We start from the raw sequence: 17,941 nt of genomic DNA, 5'->3' as shown, positions 1-17,941 counted from the left end.
GAGTCATGTGGGTGTAAAGTGACATAAACACAGCATTGAATAGCTGCTAAACCCCATTATAAAAATCAATTACTTTTAAAAACCTGTGAAAAAAAGACAGTGAAAGAGAGAGAAATTCTTACAAAATTCGTTTAGGGGCAGTTATGCTACCTGGAATGACCATATCTAGACCCACAGCTCATTGAGACATAAGGGTGGACACTCTTGGGGCTGAGAGGTTTGGTGAGGTTGGGTGAGGAAACGCAGACCCTTTAAAGTAATACTGCGTGGTACCCATCCCATGGGTCCCAAATCTCCAGGTTCAAGGGCATCTTCCTACATCGAAAACATGCATGAGAAACCCAGAAGATGGTACACTTTGTGATCGGGAAAGGTTTCTAAAACGCACCTCATTTCTCATGTCCTTGTGCTCGGGTTCGCCATTCCAGCCGCATTACTAGCAATCTCCCTCCTTGGAGAATCAGCACCTTTAACCTCCTGTTCCGTACAGGTTGCAATTTGTCCTGAGGATGAACGGGAAGAAGTGGGAACCAATGAGAGACTAGCTCTAGGTGTTGGGACAGGCACAGGTCACTCTATTTTCCCATCAGGAAGAAGAATTAAGCACAGGCTCAGCCTTCCACCCGGGACCAGAATAGGGCCTGAAGCAATCCTGCGCTTTTGCGGCCAGCTCCCAAGAAAGCGAGTTGAAAAATGGAGCTCAGGGGCACTGCAATTCACAAACCTGCAGACTTATAAATGATCACTCTCGTCCACAAATATATTGAGGGAAGGCAACGAAGAGGATTTGAAAGCAAGGCAGAATTGCAGGAAACACATTTCAGGAGGGAGATTCGAATCGCCTTTAAAGCACAGGAAAAGCGGCAAAACCTCGTCAATGATGCCCTTGGCCAAAAAGGGCGTATGCGTTTTTTCCTGAATATATTCAGGAAAAAACGCATACGCCCTTTTTGGCCAACCAAGCAACCTGGAAAGGCAAATCAGCGCTACAAAGAAGTGTCACTTCCCATCGGTCAAAAGGGCCATGCTGAATAAAGTGTCAAAACCAGAAATGCAGGACAGGCCATGGAGAAACGGGAGCCTTGCTACGCTGATGGGCGGGATGTAAATTGCCAACAGCCACTCTGGAGAAGTGTACGGTGTGTCCTGAAACATCTAAAAAACTCAGCTTAGAGAGCATAGGACACTTCCACTCATGGGCGTATAACGTGGGAAAATTAAAAACAAGCAAGACACAGGCACCCCAAAGTTTAGGGCTGCTCTGTTGACAAGAACCTACAACTTCGTTACACCTTAAATATCCCAGGAAAGAGAAAAATGGATAAAGATGTTGTGGTCCTTATGTACAATGGAATATCACTCAGCCATGAAATCAACGTCATAAGGCTAGTAGCAGCATGATGAGTGGATTTAGGTACGACGATTCTAAGTGAAATAAGTCACACAGAAAAAGACACTTATCATAAGATATCACTTATAGAGGGAAAGTAAAAACCGCTACCCTTGAACTGAATTACAAAACAGAACAGAGTCACACGTTTAGAAAACACACTATGGCTGCTTAACGGGAAAGGTGAGGTGGGGTGATGCATAAAACAAGGGTTTCAAATTAGCTCAGATACCGTTCCATAAACCCAATATGTACTAGACAAGACCTACTCCTTGCTCAGTGAATTGGACTCAAAACCCCCTATTCACGGCCCAAGAATATATCTGACTAGTAAGAATCTTAAAAGTTATGTATTGATATCTCTCTGTAAGTGAGTCATGTGGGTGTAAAGTGACATAAACACAGCATTGAAAAACAGCTAAACCCCATTATAAAAATCAATTACTTTTAAAAACCTGTGAAAAAAAGACAGTGAAAGAGAGAGAAATTCTTACAAAATTCGTTTAGGGGCAGTTATGCTACCTGGATTGACCATATCTAGACCCACAGCTGATTGAGACATAAGGGTGGACACCCTTGGGGCTGAGAGGTTTGGTGAGGTTGGGTGAGGAAACGCAGACCCTTTAAAGTAATACTGCGTGGTACCCATCCCATGGGTCCCAAATCTCCAGGTTCAAGGGCATCTTCCTACATCGAAAACATGCATGAGAAACCCAGAAGATGGTACACTGTGTGATCGGGAAAGGTTTCTAAAACGCACCTCATTTCTCATGTCCTTGTGCTCGGGTTCGCCATTCCAGCCGCATTACTAGCAATCTCCCTCCTTGGAGAATCAGCACCTTTAACCTCCTGTTCCGTACAGGTTGCAATTTGTCCTCAGGATGAACGGGAAGAAGTGGGAACCAATGAGAGACTAGCTCTAGGTGTTGGGACAGGCACAGTTCACTCTATTTTCCCATCAGGAAGAAGAATTAAGCACAGGCTCAGCCTTCCGCCCGGGACCAGAATAGGGCCTGAAGCAATCCTGCGCTTTTGCGGCCAGCTCCCAAGAAAGCGAGTTGAAAAATGGAGCCCAGGGGCACTGCAATTCACAAACCTGCAGACTTATAAATGATCACTCTCGTCCACAAATATATTGAGGGAAGGCAACGAAGAGGATTTGAAAGCAAGGCAGAATTGCAGGAAACAGATTTCAGGAGGGAGATTCGAATCGCCTTTAAAGCACAGGAAAAGCGGCAAAACCTCGTCAATGATGCCCTTGGCCAAAAAGGGCGTATGCGTTTTTTCCTGAATATATTCAGGAAAAAACGCATACGCCCTTTTTGGCCAACCAAGCAACCTGGAAAGGCAAATCAGCGCTACAAAGAAGTGTCACTTCCCATCGGTCAAAAGGGCCATGCTGAATAAAGTGTCAAAACCAGAAATGCAGGACAGGCCATGGAGAAACGGGAGCCTTGCTACGCTGATGGGCGGGATGTAAATTGCCAACAGCCACTCTGGAGAAGTGTACGGTTTTTCCTGAAACATCTAAAAAACTCAGCTTAGAGAGCATAGGGCACTTCCACTCATGGGCGTATAACGTGGGAAAATTAAAAACAAGCAAGACACAGGCACCCCAAAGTTTAGGGCTGCTCTGTTGACAAGAACCTCCAACTTCGTTACACCTTAAATATCCCAGGAAAGAGAAAAATGGATAAAGATGTTGTGGTCCTTATGTACAATGGAATATCACTCAGCCATGAAATCAACGTCATAAGGCTAGTAGCAGCATGATGAGTGGATTTAGGTACGACGATTCTAAGTGAAATAAGTCACACAGAAAAAGACACTTATCATAAGATATCACTTATAGAGGGAATGTAAAAACCGCTACCCTTGAACTGAATTACAAAACAGAACAGAGTCACACGTTTAGAAAACACACTATGGCTGCTTAACGGGAAAGGTGAGGTGGGGTGATGCATAAAACAAGGGTTTCAAATTAGCTCAGATACCGTTCCATAAACCCAATATGTACTAGACAAGACCTACTCCTTGCTCAGTGAATTGGACTCAAAACCCCCTATTCACGGCCCAAGAATATATCTGACTAGTAAGAATCTTAAAACCTATGTATTGATATCTATCTGTAAGTGAGTCATGTGGGTGTAAAGTGACATAAACACAGCATTGAATAGCTGCTAAACCCCATTATAAAAATCAATTACTTTTAAAAACCTGTGAAAAAAAGACAGTGAAAGAGAGAGAAATTCTTACAAAATTCGTTTAGGGGCAGTTATGCTACCTGGAATGACCATATCTAGACCCACAGCTCATTGAGACATAAGGGTGGACACTCTTGGGGCTGAGAGGTTTGGTGAGGTTGGGTGAGGAAACGCAGACCCTTTAAAGTAATACTGCGTGGTACCCATCCCATGGGTCCCAAATCTCCAGGTTCAAGGGCATCTTCCTACATCGAAAACATGCATGAGAAACCCAGAAGATGGTACACTTTGTGATCGAGAAAGGTTTCTAAAACGCACCTCATTTCTCATGTCCTTGTGCTCGGGTTCGCCATTCCAGCCGCATTACTAGCAATCTCCCTCCTTGGAGAATCAGCACCTTTAACCTCCTGTTCCGTACAGGTTGCAATTTGTCCTGAGGATGAACGGGAAGAAGTGGGAACCAATGAGAGACTAGCTCTAGGTGTTGGGACAGGCACAGGTCACTCTATTTTCCCATCAGGAAGAAGAATTAAGCACAGGCTCAGCCTTCCGCCCGGGACCAGAATAGGGCCTGAAGCAATCCTGCGCTTTTGCGGCCAGCTCCCAAGAAAGCGAGTTGAAAAATGGAGCCCAGGGGCACTGCAATTCACAAACCTGCAGACTTATAAATGATCACTCTCGTCCACAAATATATTGAGGGAAGGCAACGAAGAGGATTTGAAAGCAAGGCAGAATTGCAGGAAACAGATTTCAGGAGGGAGATTCGAATCGCCTTTAAAGCACAGGAAAAGCGGCAAAACCTCGTCAATGATGCCCTTGGCCAAAAAGGGCGTATGCGTTTTTTCCTGAATATATTCAGGAAAAAACGCATACGCCCTTTTTGGCCAACCAAGCAACCTGGAAAGGCAAATCAGCGATACAAAGAAGTCTCACTTCCCATCGGTCAAAAGGGCCATGCTGAATAAAGTGTCAAAACCAGAAATGCAGGACAGGCCATGGAGAAACGGGAGCCTTGCTACGCTGATGGGCGGGATGTAAATTGCCAACAGCCACTCTGGAGAAGTGTACGGTGTTTCCTGAAACATCTAAAAAACTCAGCTTAGAGAGCATAGGGCACTTCCACTCATGGGCGTATAAGGTGGGAAAATTAAAAACAAGCAAGACACAGGCACCCCAAAGTTTAGGGCTGCTCTGTTGACAAGAACCTCCAACTTCGTTACACCTTAAATATCCCAGGAAAGAGAAAAATGGATAAAGATGTTGTGGTCCTTATGTACAATGGAATATCACTCAGCCATGAAATCAACGTCATAAGGCTAGTAGCAGCATGATGAGTGGATTTAGGTACGACGATTCTAAGTGAAATAAGTCACACAGAAAAAGACACTTATCATAAGATATCACTTATAGAGGGAATGTAAAAACCGCTACCCTTGAACTGAATTACAAAACAGAACAGAGTCACACGTTTAGAAAACACACTATGGCTGCTTAACGGGAAAGGTGAGGTGGGGTGATGCATAAAACAAGGGTTTCAAATTAGCTCAGATACCGTTCCATAAACCCAATATGTACTAGACAAGACCTACTCCTTGCTCAGTGAATTGGACTCAAAACCCCCTATTCACGGCCCAAGAATATATCTGACTAGTAAGAATCTTAAAACCTATGTATTGATATCTCTCTGTAAGTGAGTCAAGTGGGTGTAAAGTGACATAAACACAGCAGTGAAAAGCAGCTAAACCCCATTATAAAAATCAATTACTTTTAAAAACCTGTGAAAAAAAGACAGTGAAAGAGAGAGAAATTCTTACAAAATTCGTTTAGGGGCAGTGATGCTACCTGGATTGACCATATCTAGACCCACAGCTGATTGAGACATAAGGGTGGACACTCTTGGGGCTGAGAGGTTTGCTGAGGTTGGGTGAGGAAACGCAGACCCTTTAAAGTAATATTGCGTGGTACCCATCCCATGGGTCCCAAATCTCCAGGTTCAAGGGCATCTTCCTACATCGAAAACATGCATGAGAAACCCAGAAGATGGCACACTGTGTGATCGGGAAAGGTTTCTAAAACGCACCTCATTTCTCATCTCCTTGTGCTCGAATTCGCCATTCCAGCTGCTTTACTAGCAGTCTCCCTCATTGGAGAATCAGCACCTTTAACCTCCTGTTCCGTACAGGTTGCAATTTGTCCTGAGGATGAACGGGAAAAGGGCGAAACAATGAGAGTCTAGCTCTAGGTGTTGGGACAGGCAAAGGTCACTCTATTTTCCCATCAGGAAGAAGAATTAAGCAAAGGCTCAGCCTGCCGCCCGGAACCAGAATAGGGCCTGAAGCAATCCTGCGCTTTTGCGGCCAGCTCCCAAGAAAGCGAGTTGAAAAATGGAGCTCAGGGGCACTGCAATTCACAAACCTGCAGACTTATAAATGACCACTCTCGTACACAAATATATTGAGGGAAGGCAACGAAGAGGATTTGAAAGCAAGGCAGAATTGCAGGAAACAGATTTCAGGAGGGAGATTCGAATCGCCTTTAAAGCACAGGAAAAGCGGCAAAACCTCGACAATGATGCCCTTGGCCAAAAAGGGCGTTTGCGTTCTTTCCTGAATATATTTAGGAAAAAACGCATACGCCCTTTTTGGCCAAGCAAGCAACCTGGAAAGGCAAATCAGCGCTACAAAGAAGTCTCGCTTCCCATCGGTCAAAAGGGCCATGCTGAATAAAGTGTCAAAACCAGAAATGCAGGACAGGCCAAGGAGAAACGGGAGCCTTGCTACGCTGATGGGCGGGATGTAAATTGCCAACAGCGACTCTGGAGAAGTGTACGGTGTGTCCTGAAACATCTAAAAAACTCAGCTTAGAGAGCATAGGGCACTTCCACTCATGCGCGTATAAATTGGGAAAACTAAAAATCAGCAAGACACAGGCACACCAAAGTTTAGGGCTGCTCTGTTGACAAGAACCTCCAACTTCGTTACACCTTAAATATCCCAGGAAAGAGAAAAATGGATAAAGATGTTGTGGTCCTTATGTACAATGGAATATCACTCAGCCATGAAATCAACGTCATAAGGCTAGTAGCAGCATGATGAGTGGATTTAGGTACTACGATTCTAAGTGAAATAAGTCACACAGAAAAAGACACTTATCATAAGATATCACTTATAGAGGGAATGTAAAAACCGCTACCCTTGAACTGAATTACAAAACAGAACAGAGTCACACGTTTAGAAAACACACTATGGCTGCTTAACGGGAAAGGTGAGGTGGGGTGATGCATAAAACAAGGGTTTCAAATTAGCTCAGATACCGTTCCATAAACCCAATATGTAATAGACAAGACCTACTCCTTGCTCAGTGAATTGGACTCAACACCCCCTATTCACGGCCCAAGAATATATCTGACTAGTAAGAATCTTAAAACCTATGTATTGATATCTCTCTGTAAGTGAGTCAAGTGGGTGTAAAGTGGAATAAACACAGCAGTGAAAAGCAGCTAAACCCCATTATAAAAATCAATTACTTTTAAAAACCTGTGAAAAAAAGACAGTGAAAGAGAGAGAAATTCTTACAAAATTCGTTTAGGGGCAGTGATGCTACCTGGATTGACCATATCTAGACCCACAGCTCATTGAGTCATAAGGGTGAACACTCTTGGGGCTGAGAGGTTTGGTGAGGTTGGGTGAGGAAACGCAGACCCTTTAAAGTAATACTCCGTGGTACCCATCCCATGGGTCCCAAATCTCCAGGTTCAAGGGCATCTTCCTACATCGAAAACAGGCATGAGAAACCCAGAAGATGGTACACCGTGTGATCGAGAAACGTTTCTAAAACGCACCTCATTTCTCATCTCCTTGTGCTCAGGTCCGCCATTCCAGCCGCTTTACTAGCAACCTCCCTCCTTGGAAAATCATCACCTTTAACCCCCTGTTCCGTACAGGTTGCAATTTGTCCTGAGGATGAACGGGAAGAGGGGAAAACAATGAGAGACTAGCTCTAGGTGTTGGGACAGGCACAGGTCACTATATTTTCCCATCAGGAAGAAGAATTAACCACAGGCTCAGCCTGCCGTCCGGGACCAGAATAGGGCCTGAAGCAATCCTGCGCTTTTGCGGCCAGCTCCCAAGAAAGCGAGTTGAAAAATGGAGCTCAGGGGCACTGCAATTCACAAACCTGCAGACTTATAAATGATCACTCTCGTCCACAAATATATTGAGGGAAGGCAACGAAGAGGATTTGAAAGCAAGGCAGAATTGCAGGAAACAGATTTCAGGAGGTAGATTCGAATCGCCTTTAAAGCACAGGAAAAGCGGCAAAACCTCGTCAATGATGCCCTTGGCCAAAAAGGGCGTATGCGTTTTTTCCTGAATATATTCAGGAAAAAACGCATACGCCCTTTTTGGCCAACCAAGCAACCTGGAAAGGCAAATCAGCGATACAAAGAAGTCTAGCTTCCCATCGGTCAAAAGGGCCATGCTGAATAAAGTGTCAAAACCAGAAATGCAGGACAGGCCATGGAGAAACGGGAGCCTTGCTACGCTGATGGGCGGGATGTAAATTGCCAACAGCCACTCTGGAGAAGTGTACGGTGTGTCCTGAAACATCTAAAAAACTCAGCTTAGAGAGCATAGGGCACTTCCACTCATGGGCGTATAAAGTGGGAACATTAAAAACCAGCAAGACACAGGCACCCCAAAGTTTAGGGCTGCTCTGTTGACAAGAACCTCCAACTTCGTTACACCTTAAATATCCCAGGAAAGAGAAAAATGGATAAAGATGTTGTGGTCCTTATGTACAATGGAATATCACTCAGCCATGAAATCAACGTCATAAGGCTAGTAGCAGCATGATGAGTGGATTTAGGTTCTACGATTCTAAGTGAAATAAGTCACACAGAAAAAGACACTTATCATAAGATATCACTTATAGAGGGAATGTAAAAACCGCTACCCTTGAACTGAATTACAAAACAGAACAGAGTCACACGTTTAGAAAACACACTATGGCTGCTTAACGGGAAAGGTGAGGTGGGGTGATGCATAAAACAAGGGTTTCAAATTAGCTCAGATACCGTTCCATAAACCCAATATGTAATAGACAAGACCTACTCCTTGCTCAGTGAATTGGACTCAACACCCCCTATTCACGGCCCAAGAATATATCTGACTAGTAAGAATCTTAAAACCTATGTATTGATATCTCTTAGTAAGTGAGTCAAGTGGGTGTAAAGTGGCATAAACACAGCAGTGAAAAGCAGCTAAACCCCATTATAAAAATCAATTACTTTTAAAAACCTGTGAAAAAAAGACAGTGAAAGAGAGAGAAATTCTTACAAAATTCGTTCAGGGGCAGTTATGCTACCTGGATTGACCATATCTAGACCCACAGCTGATTGAGACATAAGGGTGGACACTCTTGGGGCTGAGAGGTTTAGTGAGATTGGGTGAGCAAACGCAGACCCTTTAAAGTAATAGTGCGTGGTACCCATCCCATGGGTCCCAAATCTCCAGGTTCAAGGGCATCTTCCTACATCGAAAACGTGCATGAGAAACCCAGAAGATGGTACACTGTGTGATCGGGAAAGGTTTCTAAAACGCACCTCATTTCTCATGTCCTTGTGCTCGGGTTCGCCATTCCAGCCGCATTACTAGCAATCTCCCTCCTTGGAGAATCAGCACCTTTAACCTCCTGTTCCGTACAGGTTGCAATTTGTCCTGAGGATGAACGGGAAAAGGGCGAAACAATGAGAGTCTAGCTCTAGGTGTTGGGACAGGCAAAGGTCACTCTATTTTCCCATCAAGAAGAAGAATTAAGCCAAGGCTCAGCCTGCCGCCCGGAACCAGAATAGGGCCTGAAGCAATCCTGCGCTTTTGCGGCCAGCTCCCAAGAAAGCGAGTTGAAAAATGGAGCTCAGGGGCACTGCAATTCACAAACCTGCAGACTTATAAATGACCACTCTCGTCCACAAATATATTGAGGGAAGGCAACGAAGAGGATTTGAAAGCAAGGCAGAATTGCAGGAAACAGATTTCAGGAGGGAGATTCGAATCGCCTTTAAAGCACAGGAAAAGCGGCAAAACCTCGACAATGATGCCCTTGGCCAAAAAGGGCGTATGCGTTTTTTCCTGAATATATTCAGGAAAAAACGCATACGCCCTTTTTGGCCAAGCAAGCAACCTGGAAAGGCAAATCAGCGCTACAAAGAAGTCTCGCTTCCCATCGGTCAAAAGGGCCATGCTGAATAAAGTGTCAAAACCAGAAATGCAGGACAGGCCAAGGAGAAACGGGAGCCTTGCTACGCTGATGGGCGGGATGTAAATTGCCAACAGCGACTCTGGAGAAGTGTACGGTGTGTCCTGAAACATCTAAAAAACTCAGCTTAGAGAGCATAGGGCACTTCCACTCATGCGCTTATAAATTGGGAAAACTAAAAATCAGCAAGACACAGGCACACCAAAGTTTAGGGCTGCTCTGTCGACAAGAGCCTCCACTTCGTTACACCTTAAATATCCCAGGAAAGAGAAAAATGGATAAAGAAGTTGTGGTCCTTATGTACAATGGAATATCACTCAGCCATGAAATCAAAGTAATAAGGCTAGTAGCAGCATGATGAGTGGATTTAGGTACGACGATTCTAAGTGAAATAAGTCACACAGAAAAAGACACTTATCATAAGATATCACTTATAGAGGGAATGTAAAAACCGCTACCCTTGAACTGAATTACAAAACAGAACAGAGTCACACGTTTAGAAAACACACTATGGCTGCTTAACGAGAAAGGTGAGGTGGGGTGATGCATAAAACAAGGGTTTCAAATTAGCTCAGATACCGTTCCATAAACCCAATATGTAATAGACAAGACCTACTCCTTGCTCAGTGAATTGGACTCAACACCCCCTATTCACGGCCCAAGAATATATCTGACTAGTAAGAATCTTAAAACCTATGTATTGATATCTCTTTGTAAGTGAGTCAAGTGGGTGTAAAGTGGCATAAACACAGCAGTGAAAAGCAGCTAAACCCCATTATAAAAATCAATTACTTTTAAAAACCTGTGAAAAAAAGACAGTGAAAGAGAGAGAAATTCTTACAAAATTCGTTTAGGGGCAGTTATGCTACCTGGATTGACCATATCTAGACCCACAGCTGATTGAGACATAAGGGTGGACACTCTTGGGGCTGAGAGGTTTGGTGAGGTTGGGTGAGCAAACGCAGATCCTTTAAAGTAATACTGCGTGGTACCCATCCCATGGGTCCCAAATCTCCAGGTTCAAGGGCATCTTCCTACATCGAAAACATGCATGAGAAACCCAGAAGATGGTACACCGAGTGATCGAGAAAGGTTTCTAAAACGCACCTCATTTCTCATCTCCTTGTGCTCGGGTCCGCCATTCCAGCCGCTTTACTAGCAACCTCCCTCATTGGAGAATCATCACCTTTAACCTCCTGTTCCGTACAGGTTGCAATTTGTCCTGAGGATGAACGGGAAGAGGGGAAAACAATGAGAGACTAGCTCTAGGTGTTGGGACAGGCACAGGTCACTCTATTTTCCCATCAGGAAGAAGAATTAACCACAGGCTCAGCCTGCCGCCCGTGACCAGTATAGGGCCTGAAGCAATCCTGCGCTTTTGCGGCCAGCTCACAAGAAAGCGAGTTGAAAAATGGAGCTCAGGGGCACTGCAATTCACAAACCTGCAGACTTATAAATGATCACTCTCGTCCAGAAATATATTGAGGGAAGGCAACGAAGAGGATTTGAAAGCAAGGCAGAATTGCAGGAAACAGATTTCAGGAGGGAGATTCGAATCGCCTTTAAAGCACAGGAAAAGCGGCAAAACCTCGTCAATGATGCCCTTGGCCAAAAAGGGCGTATGCGTTTTTTCCTGAATATATTCAGGAAAAAACGCATACGCCCTTTTTGGCCAACCAAGCAACCTGGAAAGGCAAATCAGCGCTACAAAGAAGTCTCGCTTCCCATCGGTCAAAAGGGCCATGCTGAATAAAGTGTCAAAATCAGAAATGCAGGACAGGCCATGGAGAAACGGGAGCCTTGCTACGCTGATGGGCGGAATGTAAATTGCCAACAGCCACTCTGGAGAAGTGTACGGTGTATCCTGAAACATCTAAAAAACTCAGCTTAGAGAGCATAGGGCACTTCCACTCATGGGCGTATAAAGTGGGAAAATTAAAAACCAGCAAGACACAGGCACCCCAACATTTAGGGCTGCTCTGTTGACAAGAACCTCCACTTCGTTACACCTTAAATATCCCAGGAAAGAGAAAAATGGATAAAGAAGTTGTGGTCCTTATGTACAATGGAATATCACTCAGCCATGAAATCAACGTCATAAGGCTAGTAGCAGCATGATGAGTGGATTTAGGTACTACGATTCTAAGTGAAATAAGTCACACAGAAAAAGACACTTATCATAAGATATCACTTATAGAGGGAATGGAAAAACCGCTACCCTTGAACTGAATTACAAAACAGAACAGAGTCACACGTTTAGAAAACACACTATGGCTGCTTAACGGGAAAGGTGAGGTGGGGTGATGCATAAAACAAGGGTTTCAAATTAGCTCAGATACCGTTCCATAAACCCAATATGTAATAGACAAGACCTACTCCTTGCTCAGTGAATTGGACTCAACACCCCCTATTCACGGCCCAAGAATATATCTGACTAGTAAGAATCTTAAAACCTATGTATTGATATCTCTTAGTAAGTGAGTCAAGTCGGTGTAAAGTGACATAAACACAGCAGTGAAAAGCAGCTAAACCCCATTATAAAAATCAATTACTTTTAAAAACCTGTGAAAAAAAGACAGTGAAAGAGAGAGAAATTCTTACAAAATTCGTTTAGGGGCAGTGATGCTACCTGGATTGACCATATCTAGACCCACAGCTGATTGAGACATAAGGGTGGACACTCTTGGGGCTGAGAGGTTTGCTGAGGTTGGGTGAGGAAACACAGACCCTTTAAAGTAATATTGCGTGGTACCCATCCCATGGGTCCCAAATCTCCAGGTTCAAGGGCATCTTCCTACATCGAAAACATGCATGAGAAACCCAGAAGATGGCACACTGTGTGATCGGGAAAGGTTTCTAAAACGCACCTCATTTCTCATCTCCTTGTGCTCGAATTCGCCATTCCAGCTGCTTTACTAGCAGTCTCCCTCATTGGAGAATCAGCACCTTTAACCTCCTGTTCCGTACAGGTTGCAATTTGTCCTGAGGATGAACGGGAAAAGGGGGAAACAATGAGAGTCTAGCTCTAGGTGTTGGGACAGGCACAGGTCACTCTATTTTCCCATCAGGAAGAAGAATTAAGCACAGGCTCAGCCTGCCGCCCGGAACCAGAATAGGGCCTGAAGCAATCCTGCGCTTTTGCGGCCAGCTCCCAAGAAAGCGAGTTGAAAAATGGAGCTCAGGGGCACTGCAATTCACAAACCTGCAGACTTATAAATGACCACTCTCGTCCACAAATATACTGAGGGAAGGAAACGAAGAGGATTTGAAAGCAAGGCAGAATTGCAGGAAACAGATTTCAGGAGGGAGATTCGAATCGCCTTGAAAGCACAGGAAGAGCGGCAAGACCCCGACAATGATGCCCTTGGCCAAAAAGGGCGTATGCGTTTTTTCCTGAATATATTCAGGAAAAAACGCATACGCCCTTTTTGGCCAAGCAAGCAACCTGGAAAAGCAAATCAGAGCTACAAAGAAGTCTCGCTTCCCATCGGTCAAAAGGGCCATGCTGAATAAAGTTTCAAAACCAGAAATGCAGGGCAGGCCATGGAGAAACGGGAGGCTTGCTACGCTGATGGGCGGGATGTAAATTGCCAACAGCCACTCTGGAGAAGTGTACGGTGTGTCGTGAAACATCTAAAAAACTCAGCTTAGAGAGCATAGGGCACTTCCACTCATGGGCGTATAAAGTGGGAAAATTAAAAACCAGCAAGACACAGGCACCCCAAAGTTTAGGGCTGCTCTGTTGACAAGAACCTCCAACTTCGTTACACCTTAAATATTCCAGGAAAGAGAAAAATGGATAAAGATGTTGTGGTCCTTATGTACAATGGAATATCACTCAGCCATGAAATCAACGTCATAAGGCTAGTAGCAGCATGATGAGTGGATTTAGGTACGACGATTCTAAGTGAAATAAGTCACACAGAAAAAGACACTTATCATAAGATATCACTTATAGAGGGAATGTAAAAACCGCTACCCTTGAACTGAATTACAAAACAGAACAGAGTCACACGTTTAGAAAACACACTATGGCTGCTTAACGGGAAAGGTGAGGTGGGGTGATGCATAAAACAAGGGTTTCAAATTAGCTCAGATACCGTTCCATAAACCCAATATGTAATAGACAAGACCTACTCCTTGCTCAGTGAATTGGACTCAACACCCCCTATTCACGGCCCAAGAATATATCTGACTAGTAAGAATCTTAAAACCTATGTATTGATATCTCTCTGTAAGTGAGTCAAGTGGGTGTAAAGTGGAATAAACACAGCAGTGAAAAGCAACTAAACCCCATTATAAAAATCAATTACTTTTAAAAACCTGTGAAAAAAAGACAGTGAAAGAGAGAGAAATTCTTACAAAATTCGTTTAGGGGCAGTGATGCTACCTGGATTGACCATATCTAGACCCACAGTTCATTGAGTCATAAGGGTGGACACTCTTGGGGCTGAGAGGTTTGGTGAGGTTGGGTGAGGAAACGCAGACCCTTTAAAGTAATACTCCGTGGTACCCATCCCATGGGTCCCAAATCTCCAGGTTCAAGGGCATCTTCCTACATCGAAAACAGGCATGAGAAACCCAGAAGATGGTACACCGTGTGATCGAGAAAGGTTTCTAAAACGCACCTCATTTCTCATCTCCTTGTGCTCAGGTCCGCCATTCCAGCCGCTTTACTAGCAACCTCCCTCCTTGGAAAATCATCACCTTTAACCCCCTGTTCCGTACAGGTTGCAATTTGTCCTGAGGATGAACGGGAAGAGGGGAAAACAATGAGAGACTAGCTCTAGGTGTTGGGACAGGCACAGGTCACTATATTTTCCCATCAGGAAGAAGAATTAACCACAGGCTCAGCCTGCCGTCCGGGACCAGAATAGGGCCTGAAGCAATCCTGCGCTTTTGCGGCCAGCTCCCAAGAAAGCGAGTTGAAAAATGGAGCTCAGGGCACTGCAATTCACAAACCTGCAGACTTATAAATGATCACTCTCGTCCACAATTATATTGAGGGAAGGCAACGAAGAGGATTTGAAAGCAAGGCAGAATTGCAGGAAACAGATTTCAGGAGGTAGATTCGAATCGCCTTTAAAGCACAGGAAAAGCGGCAAAAACTCGTCAATGATGCCCTTGGCCAAAAAGGGCGTATGCGTTTTTTCCTGAATATATTCAGGAAAAAACGCATACGCCCTTTTTGGCCAACCAAGCAACCTGGAAAGGCAAATCACCGATACAAAGAAGTCTAGCTTCCCATCGGTCAAAAGGGCCATGCTGAATAAAGTGTCAAAACCAGAAATGCAGGACAGGCCATGGAGAAACGGGAGCCTTGCTACGCTGATGGGCGGGATGTAAATTGCCAACAGCCACTCTGGAGAAGTGTACGGTGTGTCCTGAAACATCTAAAAAACTCAGCTTAGAGAGCATAGGGCACTTCCACTCATGGGCGTATAAAGTGGGAACATTAAAAACCAGCAAGACACAGGCACCCCAAAGTTTAGGGCTGCTCTGTTGACAAGAACCTCCAACTTCGTTACACCTTAAATATCCCAGGAAAGAGAAAAATGGATAAAGATGTTGTGGTCCTTATGTACAATGGAATATCACTCAGCCATGAAATCAACGTCATAAGGCTAGTAGCAGCATGATGAGTGGATTTAGGTTCTACGATTCTAAGTGAAATAAGTCACACAGAAAAAGACACTTATCATAAGATATCACTTATAGAGGGAATGTAAAAACCGCTACCCTTGAACTGAATTACAAAACAGAACAGAGTCACACGTTTAGAAAACACACTATGGCTGCTTAACGGGAAAGGTGAGGTGGGGTGATGCATAAAACAAGGGTTTCAAATTAGCTCAGATACCGTTCCATAAACCCAATATGTAATAGAAAAGACCTACTCCTTGCTCAGTGAATTGGACTCAACACCCCCTATTCACGGCCCAAGAATATATCTGACTAGTAAGAATCTTAAAACCTATGTATTGATATCTCTTAGTAAGTGAGTCAAGTGGGTGTAAAGTGGCATAAACACAGCAGTGAAAAGCAGCTAAACCCCATTATAAAAATCAATTACTTTTAAAAACCTGTGAAAAAAAGACAGTGAAAGAGAGAGAAATTCTTACAAAATTCGTTCAGGGGCAGTTATGCTACCTGGATTGACCATATCTAGACCCACAGCTGATTGAGACATAAGGGTGGACACTCTTGGGGCTGAGAGGTTTGGTGAGATTGGGTGAGCAAACGCAGACCCTTTAAAGTAATAGTGCGTGGTACCCATCCCATGGGTCCCAAATCTCCAGGTTCAAGGGCATCTTCCTACATCGAAAACGTGCATGAGAAACCCAGAAGATGGTACACTGTGTGATCGGGAAAGGTTTCTAAAACGCACCTCATTTCTCATGTCCTTGTGCTCGGGTTCGCCATTCCAGCCGCATTACTAGCAATCTCCCTCCTTGGAGAATCAGCACCTTTAACCTCCTGTTCCGTACAGGTTGCAATTTGTCCTGAGGATGAACGGGAAGAAGTGGGAACCAATGAGAGACTAGCTCTAGGTGTTGGGACAGGCACAGGTCACTCTATTTTCCCATCAGGAAGAAGAATTAAGCACAGGCTCAGCCTGCCGCCCGGGACCAGAATAGGGCCTGAAGCAATCCTGCGCTTTTGCGGCCAGCTCCCAAGAAAGCGAGTTGAAAAATGGAGCTCAGGGGCACTGCAATTCACAAACCTGCAGACTTATAAATGATCACTCTCATCGACAAATATATTGAGGGAAGGCAACGAAGAGGATTTGAAAGCAAGGCAGAATTGCAGGAAACAGATTTCAGGAGGGAGATTCGAATCGCCTTTAAAGCACAGGAAAAGCGGCAAAACCTCGTCAATGATGCCCTTGGCCAAAAAGGGCGTATGCGTTTTTTCCTGAATATATTCAGGAAAAAACGCATACGCCCTTTTTGGCCAACCAAGCAACCTGGAAAGGCAAATCAGCGCTACAAAGAAGTCTCAGTTCCCATCGGTCAAAAGGGCCATGCTGAATAAAGTGTCAAAACCAGAAATGCAGGACAGGCCATGGAGAAACGGGAGCCTTGCTACGCTGATGGGCGGGATGTAAATTGCCAACAGCCACTCTGGAGAAGTGTACGGTGTGTCCTGAAACATCTAAAAAACTCAGCTTAGAGAGCATAGGGCACTTCCACTCATGCGCGTATAAAGTGGGAACATTAAAAACCAGCAAGACACAGGCACCCCAAAGTTTAGGGCTGCTCTGTTGACAAGAACCTCCAACTTCGTTACACCTTAAATATCCCAGGAAAGAGAAAAATGGATAAAGATGTTGTGGTCCTTATGTACAATGGAATATCACTCAGCCATGAAATCAACGTCATAAGGCTAGTAGCAGCATGATGAGTGGATTTAGGTTCTACGATTCTAAGTGAAATAAGTCACACAGAAAAAGACACTTATCATAAGATATCACTTATAGAGGGAATGTAAAAACCGCTACCCTTGAACTGAATTACAAAACAGAACAGAGTCACACGTTTAGAAAACACACTATGGCTGCTTAACGGGAAAGGTGAGGTGGGGTGATGCATAAAACAAGGGTTTCAAATTAGCTCAGATACCGTTCCATAAACCCAATATGTAATAGACAAGACCTACTCCTTGCTCAGTGAATTGGACTCAACACCCCCTATTCACGGCCCAAGAATATATCTGACTAGTAAGAATCTTAAAACCTATGTATTGATATCTCTTAGTAAGTGAGTCAAGTGGGTGTAAAGTGGCATAAACACAGCAGTGAAAAGCAGCTAAACCCCATTATAAAAATCAATTACTTTTAAAAACCTGTGAAAAAAAGACAGTGAAAGAGAGAGAAATTCTTACAAAATTCGTTCAGGGGCAGTGATGCTACCTGGATTGACCATATCTAGACCCACAGCTGATTGAGACATAAGGGTGGACACTCTTGGGGCTGAGAGGTTTGGTGAGATTGGGTGAGCAAACGCAGACCCTTTAAAGTAATAGTGCGTGGTACCCATCCCATGGGTCCCAAATCTCCAGGTTCAAGGGCATCTTCCTACATCGAAAACGT

At 44.3% G+C, this 17,941-nt stretch overlaps 1 long non-coding RNA gene across 2 annotated transcripts in view; it reads right to left on the bottom strand.

The window, feature by feature from the left end:
• Positions 1–2,150: 2,150 nt before the first annotated feature.
• The window catches only part of LOC309653601, a 339,910-nt gene continuing 324,119 nt past the window's right edge, over positions 2,151–17,941 (bottom strand). For both annotated transcript variants that reach the window (XR_014259265.1, XR_014259266.1), the window contains exon 2: positions 2,151–2,265. This is a non-coding gene — a long non-coding RNA (uncharacterized lncRNA). The remainder of the gene's footprint in view (positions 2,266–17,941) is intronic.

The sequence above is a fragment of the Balaenoptera physalus genome, assembly GCF_965194825.1.
Source record: "Balaenoptera physalus genome assembly, contig: HAP1_SCAFFOLD_656, whole genome shotgun sequence".
NCBI lineage: Eukaryota > Metazoa > Chordata > Mammalia > Artiodactyla > Balaenopteridae > Balaenoptera > Balaenoptera physalus.
The sequence above is the reverse complement of the archived record's forward strand: the minus strand, read 5'-3'. Positions and strand labels throughout refer to the sequence as shown.